The following is a 19136-nucleotide window of genomic DNA, read 5'->3' as shown; positions in this document are numbered from 1 at the left end:
GGAGTACAGCTCCAGCTCCCACCGAGGAGGCGTCTACCTCCAGAGAGAAGGGTTTAGATGGATCAGGTCTGGAGAGTACGGGAGCAGAAGAAAAGGCCGTTTTGAGACGGTTGAACGCCTCTTCCGCTTGAGGAGGCCAGGACTTAGGGTTGGCGTTTTTCTTGGTTAGAGCCACAATTGGGGCCACAATAGTGGAAAAATGTGGAATAAATTGTCTGTAGTAATTGGCAAACCCCAAGAAACGTTGGATAGCTCAGAGTCCGGAGGGGCGTGGCCAATCCAACATGGCTGATAGTTTGTCCGGGTCCATTTGGAGTCCCTGGCCAGAGACTAAGTATCCTAGGAAGGGAAGAGATTGACATTCAAAGAGACATTTTTCCATCTTGGCATATAACTGATTGTCCCGAAGTCTCTGAAGAACCATGCGGACGTGCCGGCGGTGTTCTTCTAGGTTAGAAGAAAAAATCAAAATATCGTCCAGGTAGACCACAACACAGGTATATAATAGATCATGAAAAATTTCATTTACAAAGTCCTGGAAGACGACAGGGGCGTTGCAAAGCCCAAAAGGCATAACCAGATATTCAAAGTGTCCATCTCTGGTGTTAAATGTGGTCTTCCACTCGTCCCCTTCCCTGATGCGGATGAGATTATATGCACCTCTTAAATCCAATTTGGTAAAGATGTTGGCGCCACGTAGGTGGTCAAAGAGTTCCGAGATAAGAGGTAGGGGATAGCGTTTTTTTATAGTGATTTTATTAAGACCGCGGTAATCAATGCATGGTCGTAAGGAGCCGTCTTTTTTGGAGACGAAGAAGAATCCAGCTCCGGCAGGGGAGGAAGACTTGCGGATAAATCCTCTTTTAAAATATTCTTGGATGGACTCCGTCATGGCTTGTGTTTCCGGAGCAGACAGAGGATAGATTCTGCCCCGGGGTGGAGTAGTACCAGGGAGGAGATCAATAGGACAGTCATAAGGCCTGTGAGGAGGCAAAGTCTCTGCTTGTTTTTTGCAAAAAAACTTCAGCATAGTCCAGATAGGCCTTGGGGAGACCTGGTATCGGAGGAGCCATGGGGGTTTGACTGACAGGACTGGGAGCAGACATAAGACACTTTTTGTGGCAAGTAGTACCCCAGTTCTTGATTTCCCCGGTGGTCCAATCGAGGGTAGGGGAATGGTGTTGAAGCCAAGGTAGTCCAAGAAGAATTTCAGAAGTGCAGTTAGAGAGGACCAAAAATTCAATCTTTTCATGATGGGGTCCAATGCACATTAAGAGGGGTTCCGTGCGGTACCGCACAGTACAGTCCAATCTTTCACCATTAACAGAGGCGATGTAGAGGGGCCTGGCGAGACTGGTCACTGGGATGTTGAACCTGTTAACGAAAGAGGCCAAAATAAAATTTCCTGCAGATCCGGAATCCAAGAAGGCCACAGCTGAGAAGGAGAAGGCAGAAGAAGAAATCCGCACAGGCACAGTAAGACGTGGAGAAGCAGAGTTCACACCTAGAGCTGTCTCACCTTTGTGCGGAGTCGGAGTGCGTCTTTCCTGACGTGGAGGTCGGATAGGACAATCCTTCAAGAAGTGTTCGGTACTGGCACAGTACAGGCATAGGTTCTCAATGCGGCGGCGTGTCCTCTCTTGAGGTGTCAGGCGAGACCGGTCTACTTGCATAGCCTCCACGGCGGAAGGCACAGGAACAGATTGCAGCGGACCAGAGAAGAGAGGAGCCGGGGAGAGAAACCTCCTCGTGCGAACAAAGTCCATATCCTGGCGGAACTCCTGACGCCTTTCGGAAAAACGCATGTCAATGCGGGTGGCCAGATGAATAAGTTCATGCAGGTTAGCAGGGATTTCTCGTGCGGCCAGCACATCTTTGATGTTACTGGATAGGCCTTTTTTGAAGGTCGCGCAGAGGGCCTCGTTATTCCAGGACAATTCGGAGGCGAGAGTACGGAATTGGATGGCGTACTCGCCAACAGAAGAATTACCCTGGACCAGGTTCAGCAGGGCAGTCTCGGCAGAAGAGGCTCGGGCTGGTTCCTCGAAGACACTTCGAATCTCCGCGAAGAAAGAGTGTACAGAGGCAGTGACAGAATCATTGCGGTCCCAGAGCGGTGTGGCCCATGACAGGGCTTTCTCAGACAGAAGGCTGACCACGAAAGCCACCTTTGACCTTTCAGTTGGAAACTGGTCCGACATCATCTCCAGATGCAGGGAACATTGCGAGAGAAAACCACGGCAAAGTTTAGAGTCCCCATCAAACTTGTCCGGCAATGATAAACGGTGGCTGGATGCGGCCACTCGCTGCGGAGGAGGTGCAGGAGCTGGCGGAGGAGATGGTTGCTGAAGCTGTGGTAGAAGCTGCTGTAGCATCACAGTCAGTTGAGACAGCTGGTGGCCTTGTTGCGCTATCTGTTGCGACTGCTGGGCGACCACCGTGGTAAGGTCAGCGACAACTGGCAGCGGGACCTCAGCGGGATCCATGGCCGGATCTACTGTCAGGATTCAGCAGGCTGGAGGTGGATCCTCTGTGTCAGAGAGGGATTTGCGTGGACCGTGTCGGTGGACCGGTTCTAAGTTGCTACTGGTTTTCACCAGAGCCCGCTGCAAAGCGGGATGGACTTGCAGCGGCGGTAGCAGCCAGGTCGTATCCACCGGCAACAGCTCAATCTCTCTGACTGCTGAGATAGGCGCGGTACAAGGGATTAGACAAGAGCAGGGTCGGATGTAGCAGAAGGTCAGGGCAGGCAGCAAGGATCGTAGTCAGGGGCAACGGCAAGAGGTCTGGAACACAGGCTAGGAACACACAAAGAACGCTTTCACTGGCACAATGGCAACAAGATCCGGCAAGGAAGTGCAGGGGAAGTGAGGTAATATAGGGAAGTGCACAGGTGAACACACTAATTAAAACCCATGCGCCAATCAGTGGCGCACCGGCCCTTTAAATCGCAAAGACCCGGCGCGCGCGCGCCCTAGGGAGCGGGGCCGCGCACGCCGGGGCAGCACAGACGGGGAGCGAGTCTTATAAGCGGGTCGGGATGCGCACCGCGAGCGGGCGCGTCCCGCATCGCGAATCGCATCCCGGCTGGGGACATTATCGCAGCGCACCCGGTCAGCGGGTGTGACCGGGGCGCTGCGAACAGGAGAACGCTGTGAGCGCTCCGGGGAGAAGCGGGGACCCGGAGCGCTCGGCGTAACAGTCCTGATTACTGAGGTAAAGTGTTAACTATTTTATCAGACTTGTTCTCTGCAGTAGTTTAGTCAAACATGGTTGAAGTTGTACTTTAGCTTAGCTGTGGCCCTGGGTGGGAAAATGAAGGTGCCCCTGGGTTGTAACTGACTTATAATATATACTACGTTATGTTCCTCCAGCATGGGGGTTGTAGTTTAGCAACAGCTGGAGGTGCCCATGTGTGGGAAACACTGACCTACACTATATGCTACGATATAGTCCAACATGCTGTGGGTAGTAGTTTTTGGTTGGGTTATCCACTCTATAGGGCTTGATGGAAGTAGTAGTTTGTATCTTAGCTCCTGAATATAATTTTGATATGTAAAATATGAATTTAACATTTTTTTTTTTATTAACAGGTTCAGTTAAGACCTCTGTTGTGGGACAGATCAAACCCCAACCACAGCAACAGAATGCTGATCCAAAATGCTTGGGAATCCATAGCTAATGCTATGTATGATAACTTCCCAGAAATGACTGAACATTCAAGAGAAGAAATTTGTAAGTACTGTATATCAATTTATTATATATATATATATATATATATATATAGTGTGTGTGTATGTAATTTCATGTAAAGTTATTTAATTTAGTTTACCCTTTTTAATCTGACAGTAAAAGAACTACGTATCAGATGGAAGTCCACCAGGGACTACTACATCAAAATGTCGAATAAACAGGAGACTAGTGGATCATCCCCGGCAAAGCGGGCTAAAATTCCTTATGAGGAACAACTGACTTTCCTGCAACCAAGCAGACAGCTTCGTAGATAAGTTTTTAAATATTTCCTTAATTGAAATGCCTTTAATGTTTTTTCTTTTATTAAACACTATTTTTTTATTTAGTTTTTTTATTAGAACAAGTGGAAATTACCAGGCGGAAACACCAGCTGAAGAAGCCATTGATGTCCTCCAAGAGGATATCACGCCACGTACATCTGGAACAACTACTCCAGTTCCGGAAGCTTCCACAGAGAGTGATGGAAGGGAGAGGAATCCTCAAGATCCGGATCCCTCCCAGGATACTAACCCCCCTTCATCACAGTCTACCCAACGTCGTCCCCGTCGTACCCTCCGGATAAGAGATAAACAGTTGGAAGTAGAAGAACAAGCTTTATCTCTTATCCGCAGGGTCGACGGGAACGACGACTGTGATTATTTCTCATACACACTGGCCACACACTGCCGTAAAATTCCAAATAATGTTAATCAGCAAGATTTTATGTCATATTGTTTTGCTGCAGCAACAGTGTTTGCCTCTGTGGAACCTCTGCCTCCAGTAGAGGATTTAATTAAAGACCTAAAAATTAAAGTTGGACAGCGTTCCCTCTCACCCCATGGAGTTCATGTGTCCACGCAAACAAAGCCACACCATTTCCCAACCCATACCACACGTCCCTTTCCCCAATCAAGTTACTATCCTCCACAGTATGTTCCTCCAACCAACCAAGTATGCAAGCTCCTATGGATCCTCAATTTGAGTCCCAACCATTTTACCAGTCTATTTAGATTGTGTTTACATTGGGGGGGGAAGTTGTTTGGGGGGGGGGGTGTTTTAGGGGTGGGAGAGGGGTTTGTTGTGGGGGGGGGGCTTTTTTTTATTTATGTTTATGTAATAAATATTTTTTCCTATGGAAATTATTTGTGTTTTGATTTTTATTGCATTATTGTCAAGACATGATTATAGTTTAGGAACTGCTGGAGCCACCCCTTTTATGGAACACTGGTGTCACTAACTAACCTATTTGTACTCCAAACTTAGTTCATCACATACAATAAAAAAAATTCAAATGAAAAGAATTGTCACAAAATTTGAGAACAAAAGTTTTATTAACAAACAATAATTTGTAATAAAATAACTAAACGTGTGCAAAAGGTAGCACAGAACATGATTTTGCAGAGGGAAGGGGATGACCACACCGGAAGGTAGATGACTTGCTTGAAGGTATCCCATGAGGTGAGGACATCTATGGAGACTGTTGACAAACTGCTTCAGGTCCTTAGCCATCAATTACTGAAAACGTGTGATGATCACCAAGGCTGATTAAACTTGCCAAGGCACTGCACCTTCGGGGGACATGAAATAGTCAGCGAAGGTTTCTCTCACAAGTACAGCACGGTTGGATGGACGACCTGAGCCCCAGTTGATGGGCTCATCATTCAAAGCCTCGTGTGTGTCCACTTCTATGTCCGGGCTATCATAGTCATGGACATAGTTGTGGAGGACACACGCGGCTTTGATGACTGCATCAACTGTGGCCTCATCCAACTGCATTGCACAGGTGAAGATCCTCCACTTACTACTCATGATCACGAAGGTGCACTCCACGAAGCGTCGTGCCCGGCTAAGCCTTGCGTTGAAAACCCTCTTTCGGGCATTCAGTCCCCTCTGTGGGTATGGGCGCAGCGGGTTAGTCATCAGAGGAAAAGCCTCATCCGATTCTATGACGAAGGGGACTGGATGCGTGGTACCCGGAAGAGGTTTTGGTGGAGGCAGTGTCACCTGATCTTGCAAAACTTGCCACCCAAATTCAAATGTCCTCAGCACCCGTGAGTCCCCAGTACTACCATAGACGCTGATGTCGATGGCAATGTACTTATAATTGGCATCAGCCACCGCCATCAGGACCACAGAAAAGTACTTCTTGTAATTGAAGTACTGGGATCCTGATCCCGGTGGCTTCTGCACTCGTACATGCTTCCCGTCGACGGCGCCTATGCAGTTTGGGAATTGTGCTACAGACTGAAAGCCTTCTGCTGCCTGTAGCCACGTCTCCTGGGTTGGACTGGGCATTGAAATGGGCTGCAAGTGTTGCCAGATCACGTGGCATGTTGACTTCACAATTCCAGAGATGGTTGATTTACCAACCCTGAATTGGAGGTGCAACGATGCAAAACTCTCCCCTGTTGCAAGAAATCTGAAAGAGAAAAAAAAAACATTAGTACAGTATCCATAAAAACATGGTAAAAAAATGATAATTACAGTGTTCCCTCAACATACGATGGTAATTTGATCCAAATGAACGATCCTTAGTTGAAACCATCGTATGTTGAGGGATACGTGCAATGTAAAGTATAGCACAGTGGTCTCCAACGTGCGGACCCCCAGATGTTGAATAAACTACAACTCACAGCATGCCCTGACAAACAACTAATGGCTGTCCAGCCATGCTGGGAGTTGTAGTGTTGCAACATCTGGAGGGCCACAAGTTGAAGAACAACCTCTGAGAGGCCATCGCATGTTGAAATTATCGTATGTCGGGATTCACTGTACAGCGTACACCAAAAGTCAAAATGAAAGGCTGTTGCAACAGTACATTTTATATGGTGCGACATGCTGGGATTTGTAGTTTTGGGTCAGCTGCAGAGGTGTAGGTTGCATCTGGGCATGCAGAGTGTTGCATGTACCAAAAATATTTAAAACAACCTATGGCTTTGCATCTGTCCCCAAACTACAACACCATGCAAGAAACATTATCCCCTTTTTGGAATATAATATACAATCATTTGAAATAGTAAAAAAAATAAAATAAAAAACTTACCGCAACGTGATCATCAAACGTTCTCTGGGACTGATGGCTTGACGCATTCTTGTATCCTGAAGCTGGAGGTGAGGATCAAGAATGTCCAGCAATTTGTCAAAGGCCTCCATAGGCATCCTCACAAAGTTTAAGAACTTTTCGGGATACCTATAAGTACATTAAAATAAAGGAATTATGATTTCATTTACAATAATAAAAAAAGACTAGTGTGGTGTGTAAATTCATAGAAACCTACCTTCTAAGCTCATCATATAGTTTTCAGATATGGCCACGGGAATCTCTGAGTGTGTTGATAGGGTGCACCCAGTATCTTCTGCGCCTTCTCTGAGTCTAAATACAAAACATTTGAAATTTTTTTTAAAATCATTTGAAACATATAACAAAAATATAAAGGTCGGCATATTAATTAAAAATGCAAAACTTGCTTACCATACGTTGCCGGCGACGACGAATGACATTCACCATGATGGTCAATAATAGTCGCAGTTCGGGGGGGGGGGGGGGGGGGTGATGTCTGATGCGACGTTCCTCCATGCTGCTTGGTTGGGACATTACAGGGAGATGGAAGCACAAGCTTTGTCTGTAATGTGTGCTGATACACAAAATGGCTGCAGAGTCATAAATGGGTGGAGAAATGGGTGTTGAATGGGTGTAATTATTTATCCAGGGGCTGGATTTGAAAAAAAATTCTGCGCAAATTTGGCACGAATTCCGCTCAAATTACGCGCAAACTCCGTGTGAATTGCGCACGGAAATGTTGTCGGGCAGAAAAACATATTTCTATTGATTTCAATGGGATTCTGCTAGCGGATTCAGCTTCAAGAATGAACATGCTCTATCTTCACATGGAGATGAATTCCGCCGCGGAATTCCACGAGCAGAATTTCCGCAGTGTGAATGGCAAAGCGGAAAATTCATTAAAGTCAATGCCAGATGACATGTTCAATGTGTGGAAGCGGAAAATTCAGGCGGAATTACTCGAGTAGTACTCGTTTTTTTTTTTTTTAAATCAACCGGCACAACGCCGCATGCTATTAGCCTAAGGTCCCGGCTTTCATTAGCCACCGATACCAACCCGCTATGACGCAGGGTCACGGCGTGACCCCGTGTTATAGACAGAGGTTAAAGGGGTACTCCGGTGGAAAACATTTTTTCTTAAATCAACTGGTGCCAGAAAGTTAAGCAGATTTATAAATTACTTCTATTAATAAAATCTTAATCCTTCCAGTACTTATTAGTGACTGTATACTACAGAGGAAATTCTTTTATTTTTGGATTTCTTTTCTGTCACGACCACAGTGTTGTCTGCTGACACCTCTGTCCATTTTAGGAAATGTCCAGAGTAGCATATGTTTGCTATGGGGATTTTCTCCTACTCTGGACAGTTCCTGACATGGACAGAGGTGTCAGCAGAGAGCACTGTGGTTGTGACAGAAACGAAATCCGAAATGAAAATAAATTTCCTCTGTAGTATACATCCACTAATAAGTACTGGAAGGATTAAGATTTTTAATAGAAGTAATTTATAAATCTGCTTAACTTTCTGGCACCAGTTGAGAGTACCCCTTTAACCTCTCGTCTATAACGCGGGGTCACGCTGTGTCATAGCTGGTCTGTCCCGGCGGCTAATGAAAGTCGGGACCCTGGCCTAATAGCATGCAGCGTTATGCCGTGCGCTATTAACCCTTTAGACGCGGCGATCAAAGTTGATCGTCACGTTTAAAGTTGGAAAAAATGCATCACGGCAGCTCAGTCGGGCTAAACAGGATAATCGCAGCAAAATCGTGATGTCCCGATCTGCTAGGACACGGGCGGAGGGTCCGTTACCTGCCTCCGGAGTGTCCAATCCGCGACTTCTCCATGCCTGAGATCTAGGCAGGAGATGTCAAGCCCCGATAAGGCTGGGTTCACACCACATTTTGTTAAATACGGTTCCCGTATACGGCTGGGAGGAGGGGGGGCGGGGCTTAATCGCAGCGCCCGCACTCAGCCGTATTCGGGAACCGTATTTAATGTATGTCTATGAGCCGACCGGAGTGAACCGCAGCCTCCGGTCGGGTTCGTTTTCGGCCGTATGCGGTTTCCCGACCGTAGGCAAAAACGCGGTCGACCACGTTTTTGCCTGCGCCCGGGAAACCGCATACGGCCGAAAACGAAGCCGACCGGAGGCTGCAGTTCACTCCGGTCGGCTCATAGAGATACTTTAAATACGGTTCCCGAATACGGCGGAGTGTGGGCGCCGCGATTAAGCCCCGCCCCCCCTTCCTCCCAGCCGTATACGGGAACCGTATTTAACAAAACGTGGTGTGAACCCAGCCTAACACTGATCATTCGCATGAAGTTCTATGCTGATGATCAGTGTTAAGAAGGTATATTACAGCCACTAGAGGGGGCTATAACATAGCAAAAAAAATAAAGTTGAAAAAAAAAGTTACTAATGATGAATTAAACCCCTTCCCTAATAAAAGTAAGAATCACCCCCCCCCCCCTTTTCCCATAAAAAAAAAAAACTGTGTTAATAAAAATAAACATATGTGGTATCACTGCGTGCGGAAATGTCCAAGCTATAAAAATATATTAATTAAACCGCACGGTCAATGGCGTACACATAAAAAAATTCCATGTTCCAAAATAGCGTATTTTTGGTCACTTTTTATAGCACAAAAAAATTAATAAAAAGAGAATCAAAAAGTCCAATCAAAACAAAACAGGTACCGTTAAAAACTTCAGATCATAGCACAAAAAATGAGCCCTAATGCCGGCCCGTATGCGGAAAAATAAAAAGTTAGAGGGGTCAGACCATGACAATTTTAAACGTATACATTTTCCTGCATGTAGTCATGATTTTTTCAGAAGTATGACAAAATCAAACCTATATTTGTAGGGTATCATTTTAACCGTGTGTACCTAAAGAATAAAGATTAGGTATCATTTTTACCGGAAAATTCACTGCGTAGAAAGGGAAGTCCCCAAAATGTCAAAATTGAATTTTTTCTTCAATTTTGTCGGACAATTAAAAAAATTTCCGTTTCGGCGTGGATTTTTTGGTAAAATGGCACTGCAAAGTATAATTAGTGGCGCAAAAAATAAGCCATAATATGGAATTTTAGGTGCAAAATTGAAAGCGTTATGATTTTTAGAAGGTGATGAGGAAAAAATGTAAATGCAAAAATGGAAAAACCCTGCCATACGGAGTTAAGGATGCAGCCAATTTTATTTTTGCGTTTTAATTTTTTCCTTCTTGCCTTCCAAAATCCATAACTGTTTTATATATCCATTCACAAACCCACATGAGGGCTTGTTATTTGCGTGACAAGTTGCACTTTGTAATGCAATCACTCATTTTACCCTAAAATGTAAGATAAACCCCCAAAAAAAAAATCAAAAAGGAAATTTAAACGAAAATGATAATTTTGCTAATTTGGGGTTTCGTTTTCGCACTGTACACTTTACGGTAAAAATGACATGTTTCCTTTATTCTCTGGGTCAATCCGATGAAAATGATACCCATGGTTACATACATTTCTATTATTGCACTGCTTTTAAAAAATCTCAAACTTTTTTTTACAAAATCAGTACGTTTAAAATTGCCCTAATTTGACCACCTCTAACTTTCTTATTTTTCAGTATTCAGGGATGTGTGAGGGCTAATTTTTTTGTGCCATGATCTTTAATTTGTTTTAGTACCACTTTTGGCATATGTTACTTTTTGATCACTTTTTATAAATAAAAAAAATTGATATGACAAAAAAGCAGATTCTGCACTTTTTTTTTTTTACGTTTACGCTGTTTTCCTTAGGGGATAATTAACATTATATTTTTATAGTTCGGAAATTTACGCACGCGATTATACCAAATATATTTATTGTTTATCTTTTTTTACACTTTTGTGTATTAATATGGGGAAAAGGGGTGATTTAAAACTTTATTGGAGAAGGGGCTTTTCACATTTTTTTTTTACTTTTTTAAAACTTTTTTTTACATTTATTTTACACTTTTTTAGTCCCCATATTTATAGCTATCATTAGATTGCTAATACTGTTCAGAAGACCCTGGAAAACGCAAGGAGGCAGGTGAGGGGACCTCTGTCCGCCATCTTGGCTGATCTGATCCCCATGGCAGTGCCGCGGGCAATCAGATCAGCCATTTTAAGTGCTGCACTGCCGCAGTTGCCATGATCTGTATTGATCACTGCATCTGAGGGGTTAATGGCAGACATCAGCGCGATCGCTGATACCATTACTGGTGGGTCCGTGGATGCTGACAGTCACTGGGACCCACCACGAATGAAGCGAGTGCAGATCCTGCTGTCGCTTCACAGCCACGCCGTAAATGTATGGCGCTGTGCGCTAAGCGACGCTATGCAGCGCCGTACATTTATGGCACATGTCCTTAAGGGGTTAAAGATGTATTCTGTGATTTATTTTTTTTTCACTGTGCTACAGGGGCTAGAAAGTTAGTGTAGTTCATAATATAGTCAAATGTCCTTTGGTATCTTTAGCCTCTGAGTTCAAGGAATCTGTCTGATCATGTGAGTCTTGGTGTAATTCTCAAGCTACAGGATTGCCCAGGAAGTTTAAATGTATCCTGCTGCATGAGCCAAGTGAGACTTGTCCTTTAAATCTGCCACTTCTGAAGAAAAAAATACGTGAGCAGAAATTGACCTGTGGCGTGGGTTTGAGCAGCACGTCAATTTTGGTGTTGTAAACATGACAGATTTATCTCTTGGTCACAGGGCAAGGAGGTCCGTCTGTGGATTCAGGGCACACATCCGCCTATATGTCTCTGCGACTTTAAGATGCACACACAGTTGGACTATGCAACTAAATGCTGCCAGGACTACCAATGTAGACAGCATCTCTGTCTCACAGTAGGGGAACGGGAGGATGTAGGGGAGCAATGTGACATGGGAATATTTTAGTTTTTTTCTGTGGGGAGCATAGAAGGGCATAACTTCTATATGGTGGCTTCATTGGGAACAAGGTCCCCTACAGAGAATGGGACTACTACTACCAGCTGGTCCTGACAACACTGTCTGCAACCTGGGGGTGCCCCATATGTTCTCCATGGTTGTTTACAGAGTACCAGAATATTGACAACTCCCCCATACTTTAACAACTAAAACCAGCTTTCTATGCTTAACACTACCGTTTTTAAACTGAGTTCAGTATTCTGATATGTTTCTTGTCTAAAGTATATAGAATAGATAGATGTGCCCCAAAGCAGTACAATGATTTTCAGATAGTAGCAGCTGTGTATTATATTAACAGATCATGTAAAGAGATGGAGAATAAGAAATGATTCTAAATGTCATTCTGCTCTGCATCGTGTGATTTATTGATAAGCATCATGTAGCTTCTGTATCCACAGCAACAGCAGGGGTATATGACTTAAAGCAGATCATTGTAAAGATCTGGTCTATGACAAGAAGATGTAAACGGAAAAAGCTTTGGGAGCATAGCTTAATAATGTCAGCGCCTGAGAAAATGTTCTATGAACGTTTTCCCATGAACAATTATCACAATAACAAATCACAAACTTGGTTGTGGTGGATGAAACTGCAGCTTGATAGGTGTTTACGTATGCAGTACACTGTGGTATTTTACAACTCTTCCCATGCACTAGTAAGTGTCATAAGCAGGTCATCGAGGCCACAGAGATACTACTGTTTTTTGTTTTATTCTAATAAATACTATTAGTAATCAGTTTTATGTCAAACGAGAAAAGCATTGACATTTGTACCAGCAAATAAATGGCAGGAAATATGTGCCAGTGGTAAAGGGGCATTCGGCCTCAATACCACATATTTAATTGTATTTATGGAAGAACAAAGTTTGCAACACATACATAGATTTGCTCCTAATGCTCTATGTGCTAAAATTCTAGTAATATGGCACATCCAAAACACAACTTTAATTATAGCAAGAATGCAGCAAATCTGTAAAAACAGCTTTGTGCTACATTACATCTTCTACCTCAAATTGCATAAACAATATGTAATGTAAAGTATTACCAGCCTTACACTCCTTTTTGTTGAATTTATCTATATAACCTTGCAAAACAAAGCTGGATTTCAAAGCAGCTTCAGTAAAACTGTTGACGTTTACTAGTCCACATGAACAACATTTTAGCCCTTTATACAGAAGCTTGTTAAAGCAGCTTTATGGTGATTGTGAGACAGACCAAGCCCCCTATATGCACCAAACCACCAGGCCCTTTATAAGAGGTGCTGCTTCAACTAAAAAATGTTCCTGAAGAAAACAGTCAGATTTCCCTATTTATGTATGATATAGGTTTACACATAAGGTAATGGGCCTGGGGAGATGACAATCATTACCTCAACAATCTGCACAGACGTACATCCAAAAAGTTTGGACACCTGGTAATGCATGTTGACATAAAGTAGAGTGTAAAATCTTTTCTTCAGGAAAATCACATAAAGTCAGTGACATTACCAGCAACTGTCAGGCTCTCAATCCAATTAAAAAGGTAGAAAAAAGACCAATGCAAATCTGATCTGCCAAACTTTCTACAAGAGGGTTGGATCCAGCCTAAAGGACAACTGTAATGGTACACTTATACATATGCTCGTGCCCGGGCCTCAAAAATAAACAAAATAAACTCATACATACCTTTCTACACGCCCCCGTTGGTTCGGCACAGGCCTCACTGTCCGGCAGTGCTGACGTCATTCCACTTCCTAGGGATGGGGACGCCGCAGAGCCATTGGCGTATCACCGGCCGTAGCGATGTCCCTCCCCGGTCGGAGATAGGCTGAGCCCACTGTCATGTAAGAAGCCGTCCAGAGCTCCTTACATGACAGTGGGCTCAGCCTATCACCGACTGGGGCGGGACATCGCTACGGCCGGTGATACGCCGACAGCTCTGCGGCGTCCCCGTCCCCAGGAAGTGGAATGATGTCAGCACTGCCAGACCGTGAGGCCTGTGCCGGACCAACGGGGACTCGTAGGAAGGTATGTATGAGTTTATTTTGTTTATTTTTGAGGCACAGGCATATATAAAAGTGTACCACTACAGTTGTCCTTTAATCTAGGATATTGTTTATTATTGAAGAGTTGCAAAGTAACAGCTCACCTGAACCAAATGAATACACCTGTGCAGTGGGCCCTCCGGCTTCACAGCAGGGATATCCAAAAAACAAGGAATGTCCAGCATCAAGATGTAGAAAAACACTTGCTTTATTTAAACATCCATATACAGGTGGAACGAGTGCAAAAACAAATAAAAACACTCTGAAATTTTTCATGTTGTTAGCGCTTAGTCATTGTTTATTATTAGCAAAATACGATAAAGCTGGGGGGGGGGATTGGCAAGGTACTTAGTCATTTCATTTTTGTTGTAAATTTTGTTGATAATTCTACACATTTTCTTCAGAAGGTAACTATTGTTTGGTCCCTGTGGTAGGAACCAAGCACAAACTCCCAACAATTTTACTATGAAGTGATCATCATAGGGAATTGCAGGAAGGCCCACAGGCTTGCATTGCAATACACACAAATGATAATTACCATTTAAAGGGGTTTTCCAGAAAAAAAATTATTGGAGGGGTACCTGCCTTTCAGCTGTTTTAAACATCCCCATACCCTAACTACTGTACCCTGACTACTCAACCACACTACAATACCATGATTTAATATTACCTTCATACTGCTGCTAAATAAAAAACACTACAGAATACTAAAATTACTACCATGCAGTGATTATTAGCCCAATACTGAGACTAAATGCAGTGGTCATATACTGATCAAATACCACACAGGCAGTAGAATATTACTGCATTGAAGACTGGACTGAGTAGTGTGAGAAGGTGAAGGGCCTTGTGGTTGATGGTCGATATGTGTCACCAAGGCTCCTGGCCTTGGTGAAGTAAGAGCCGATAATGGTCCAGTGTCTGTGTTGCGATGCAGACTGACACTGTTGCTGTAGTATGGATGGAAAGCCAATCCGGGACGGCTCTTACTGGGAATGGTCAAGTGTTGGGTGGGCCTTTAAGGCCTTTTGTTGGCCTTAAAGGCAGGCTGCTCCACCAGCTGAGAGGGATTTGCATGTTGCAGCTCACAATGCCAGAGAGCTAAGTGTTGAGATTTACCTTGTGGAGTGTGGACGCTGAAGAGCAGAGTGCCTGGAGGCTTGAAAAAGACTTGCTTGATGCCACATGCCATGGACTCAGGTGTGAACAAACACCTAAGGTACGTAGGTGGACTTTTGTCACTTTTTTTTAATCTGCATTTAAGACTGTTTGCTGTATGCCAAGTAATAAAACACTGAACTTTGACTTGAAAAGCCCTGTTTTCGTGCCTCTATACTGCAACTGCACCTGTCTGCAAGAGCGAGTCATCACATTTGGTGGAGGATGCGGGCAATGCAGTGAGGTCAGTGATTGGGTTGCAGCTTGCTGTTGCAAAGAACAAAGCCTGGGATAACCTGTCGGAGTTGTTGCTAGGGACAACGATCCTGCCAACAAGTTACTGTCAGTACGGTGGCAGTGTTTTCTCCAGTGAGTCAATATAAAGCAGTGTTTCAGTGATCGCAGTGTTACCAAAATGGAGGATGTTATAAAAGCGCTCATGGAGGCCAACTTGCAACAGCGGAGACCAACAGGCTCCAGCAGGAAACTAACAAGCACCAGCAGGAGTCCACCAAGCAACAGCAGGAGTCCAACAAGCACCAGCAGGAAACCAACCAGCTGTTACTACAACATATAATGGGGCTACAAGCGGCAATGACAACCCGGAACACTCCTGACGCCGAGGAAAGCTTTACGGTTGGGGATCCCCAAGATGACCCCCTCGGATGACGTCGAGACCTACCTGGCAGACTTCGAGAAAGTAGCCACGAGGGAAAAGTTACCCCAGGTTGTTGACTATGAGGTCATAAAGGGTGAGATCTTGGCAAGATTGGGTGTGAATGTGTTGGTCCGGGCCCAGCGGGTTCATCAGTAGGAATACAAGCCGGCTGTGCCTGCTAGGCCGCATTATTGTGACCTGTTGCACCGCATGCAAAAATGGCTGCAGCCAGAGGTGCTAAGTCCCCACACTATGCTTGACTGTCTCCTCGATGTATTCTGGAGGGCTTTGCCTCAATATTTCTAGAGCTGGAATGGCCAGGTAACCCCTGGCAACACACTGGGGATGGTGGACCTGGTGGAGAGGTTTGAGGCCACCATGAAACTGGGGGAGGGGGCGGAGAAACCCAGGAGGTCCCCCCCCCCTTGCCCAGGTGGCTAGAAAGCCCTATAAGTCCCAAGGTGGTGTTTTCCAAAGGCCCCGCCCCTTTGCTGTGTTGGGAGTGTCAACAACCGGGACATGTTAAGGCCAACTGTCCCCAGCAGGAAGAGCCAAAGGACATGAACTATGCTCTCCGTCCGTCCATGTACGCCCAGAGACTGTGTGCTACTGGTGTTCCCAGGGCAGCGAATTCTGGTAATCTCTGCCAGGTGAGGGTGAGCGATAGTGTTGTGGTGGCCCTGATAGATTTCGGTAGCATGGTGACTCTGGTGAGATCCAACCTGGTACTGCCCACCGAATATACAGGTCGAAAAGCGGGGGTCGTGTGCATTCACTGGGACTTGAAAGACTATCCTACTGCCCTGGTAACTTTGTTAACTGCAACCGACCGGTGGACTCATGAGATGGCCGTTACCACGAAGTTGCCACATGAGTTGATCATTGGGAAAGACTTTCCAGGATTCGTGTCTTTGTGGCCTCAGACATGAGTTCCCCAAACCCGTGAGGCAGGGGTGTCCCCAATAGACTGGCCATACTCAGGGGTGACTCCGGAACCCTGGGAACCTGAGTCAGAAGGGACAGCAGTTGGGGTGACCACCACTACGGTGGAAGATGAGTTGTCGTCTCCACTGAGTGTAATGGTAGGAGATGTAGAGGAACTGCCGTCAAGACCAGAGTGGGCAGACCTCAATGTTACGGGAGAAAACTTTGGTACAGCACTGCACCAAGACCCGACTCTATCTCAGGCCTGGGAAAATGTATTAATTGTAGAAGGTGCACCGCAACAACCGGGAGCAGAGACTGTGTACCCCCGTTTTGTGGTCCACCAAGGGATGCTGTACGAGGTACGGGGTGAGAGTGTGGAACAATTGGTGGTGCCTAAAGCGTATCGGGGGCTTGTGTTAGAATTAGCCCACCAACATGTTCTGGGGGACACCTGGGCAAGCAGAAGATGCAGGACCGAATTTCGCAGCGTTTTTACTGGCCCAGCGTGTATAAGGAGGTTGAAAGGTATTGTGAAACCTCTGCGACATACTTCGGCCAAAGTCATAGCTAAGGAGCTAATGGAAATGTTTTCCCGAGTCGGTTTACTTAAAGAGGTGTTGACTGACCAGGGCACCCCCGTTTATGTCAAAGGTAATGAAAGAGCTCAGTAAGTTACTGCAGGTAAAACAGCTATGGACCTTTGTGTACCACCCGCAGACGGACGGCCTGGTAGAAAGGTTTAATCAAACATAAAAAAATATGTTAAAGCGGGTGGTGGCTAAAGATGGGAAGAATTGGGATCTTTTGCTGCCCTATCTCATGTTCGCAGTGCGAGAAGTGCCCCAGACATCTACTGGGTTCTCGCCCTTTGAACTGCTGTACGGCAGACATCCGCATGGTCTATTAGACATAGCCAAAGAGGTGTGGGAATAACAGCCCACGACGCACAAAAGTGTGGTTGAGTATGTCACTCAGTTGCAAGAGCGGATGGAAACAGTGTTGCCCTTAGTTAGGGAACATATGGAGGCAGCTCAGCGAGCCCAGAGTAGAGTCTGTAATCGCCAGGCTCGGGTTCTTAATTTTAACCCTGGGGATCGGGGTTTGGTTCTGGTACCAACAGTTGACAGTAAGTTTCTGGCTAGGTGGCAAGGTCCCTACGAAGTGATCGAAAAGGTAGGGGAGGTGACGTACAGGGTACAGCAAGCCGGGAGGAGGAAGCCAGAGCAAATGTACCATGTAAACTTGTTGAAACCTTGGAAAGATAGGGAGACTAGTGTGGATGACAGGCCCCGGCCAGGTTTGTTAGCGGTGGAGTTTTCCGTCCCTCAGTCTGGTGCGAGGGAAGCAGTTGCCACAGTGTAAATTGCTGACAGCCTTTCCCCTGCACAGACTCAGGAGGCCAGGGAGTTCATCAGTAGAAACACTGATGTGTTCTCAGACCTTCCTGGATATACTTCTTTTATCTGCCATGACATTGTCACTGAACTCCAGCTAAAAATATGGTTGAAACCATACAGGGTACCTGAGTCGCGGCAACAAGCCATCTCGGAAGAAGTACAACAGATGTTAAAATTGGATGTCATCCAGGAGTCGAAGAGTTAGTGGGACAGTCAGATAGTCTTAATACCCAAGCCAGACGGTACGTTGGTTTCCAAGTTTCCAAGTTTGATGCATATCCCATGCACTGACTTGATGAGGTTATTGAGAAGCTAGGACAGGCTCAGTATTTTTCTGTTTTGGACCTCACAAAAGGGTACTGGCAGGTACCCTTGACGGAGGCTGCCAAAGAAAAAACAGACTTTGTCACACCAGAAGGTTTATTCCAGTACAAGGTACTCCCGCTACGTTTCAAAGGCTAATGGATATTGTACTCCGGCCACATCGTCAATACGCCTCAGCCTATCTGGATATCATCATTCACAGTACAGACTGGGAAAGTCACCATCCAAAAGTGCAGGCAGTGGTAGACTCCCTTAAGAAGGCCAGGTTAACTGTTAACCCTAAAAAATGTGTCATAGAGTTAGAAGAGACCAAATACCTGGGGTATGTCATTTGGCTTGGAGTTGTCAAACCCCAGGTAAACAAAATAGAGGCCTTTCTGAATTGGCCACGACTTGTCACTACCCGACAGGTTAAGTAGTTTCTGGGAATGGTGGGTTACTATTTGAGATTCATCTCCCATTTTGCTACGGTGGCTGCACCCTTAACAGACCTGCTGAAGGGACGCAAGTCCGTAATGGTGCGTTGGAACGAACAGGCAAAGCAGGCATTTTCCGCTTTGTGGGTCTCCTTTGTTGGTGACACCCGACTTCAAAAGGGAATTTGTGGTACAGACCGATGCCTCTGAGGTAGGTCTCGGTGCTGTACTCTCCCAGGAAGTCAATGGGGAAGAGCATCCCATTGTCTTTCTCAGCCGCAAACTGACCCCGGCCGAGACCAGGTATAGTATAGTGGAGAGAGAGTGCCTGGCCATTAACCCCTTTCCACATATGGACATTTATAAATGTCCACATGCGGCTCCCGAGGTATGAGGCGCGCTCAGCAGGTGAGCGCGCATCATACCCGGTGGGTCCCGGTTGTTATAAGCAACCAGGACCCGTGGCTAATGCCGGACATCGCCGATCGGG

This window comes from Hyla sarda, chromosome 4 (assembly GCF_029499605.1).
Source record: "Hyla sarda isolate aHylSar1 chromosome 4, aHylSar1.hap1, whole genome shotgun sequence".
Taxonomy (NCBI): Eukaryota; Metazoa; Chordata; class Amphibia; order Anura; family Hylidae; genus Hyla; species Hyla sarda.
This window is presented reverse-complemented; position numbering follows the sequence as displayed.